Here is a 1,295-nt window from a genome sequence, read left to right on the forward strand (position 1 = left end):
CATGAAGAGATTAACGAGACTTCTTTCTCTTTTGAGTTTTTCTGGCGGACCTGCCGCGCAAGATCTTTGGTCTTCCCCTGGAACCGATGAAAAAAAGTGGATCGCTTCTTATGTACTCGCTCAGAATGATTCTTCTCTATCTATAGTTCATGGCCTATTAGAAGTAGAAGGTGCTCTGGTGCAATCCTTACCGACAGAAAAAGATTGCAGTCAGGTTGATAATAGTCGAGTGACATTACTTCGTCGGTCCGAACTAAGGAATCTGTTAGAAATGTTTTGAAATGGATATTGTTCTCTCTTTGATCAGGGATTGCTATATGAAAAGAAGTGGAGTTTGAAAAAGGGAACGGAATGCTCAAACCGGAACTGCTAGAGGAACGAATTTTCAATAGCATAACTTGGGCTCCTAGAATATGGCGCCCTTGGGACAATCTATTTGATTGCAGGGTTTTGTTCCGAAGCAAAGATATCCGCGGAGGCCGGTTCGTTCGTCCTATTCTGATATTCAGGACCAAGAGGTACTGGATTCTCTTTCGGATAGGCCCTGAAAGGAGAAGAAAGGCTGAAATGCCAACGGACCTCTGTCTATTCTCTAATTCACCCGATCCGATAGTACCCGTTTTTGGAACGTCCAGTGCCAAAGTCACTGAATGGGTAAGTCACCAATCCAATCCCTTTGACAAATCGGATGTCAATTAGATATCATATTCTATATATATAGAAATATCATAGATAGAATAGACATATAGAATTTTTGGTCGGCAAATTCGAAGGAATCATTGAGTGAAAAAGGAGCAAAGAATGACAAAAGACGAGACTCTACTAGTCTTCACTCTTGTGGTTTCCTCTTCCTCGGTTTCTGTTTTCTTATTCGGGATCTTGCTTTTCATGGTTCTCATCTCTGCAACTCGCGATTTTCGCGAGAGAACCAAATCCAAGTTGGTGAAGATCATGATTTGGGCTGGCACGGGGATCGTTTGATCGATTTCCTTGATTTGATCGCTACTTAATGGGCGTGCGCTCAAAGGATACAAACAGGGATTCGCAAACAAAAAGGGGAATTCGTAGTCACTTTTTCCTGTCGCGTAAAAAAAAAGTCTTTACGCGAGAGCAATAGAGGTTGGGATACATCTATCTCTTCTGAGCAACCTCTTTTGGATTCTTAAGACCACCCTTGCAGTAGGATACCATCTGCTTTGGGTTCTTTATTATCTCCTTCGAGGGATTTTTAGGATCGTTCAGGCTATATATATTTAGTCTATTTTGGCTTTTACTGTCTACTTTTCTCAGGGAGA

Source organism: Triticum urartu, unplaced genomic scaffold, assembly GCF_056163025.1.
Source record: "Triticum urartu cultivar PI428250 unplaced genomic scaffold, HENAU_Tu73 scaffold2, whole genome shotgun sequence".
NCBI classification, from domain to species: domain Eukaryota; kingdom Viridiplantae; phylum Streptophyta; class Magnoliopsida; order Poales; family Poaceae; genus Triticum; species Triticum urartu.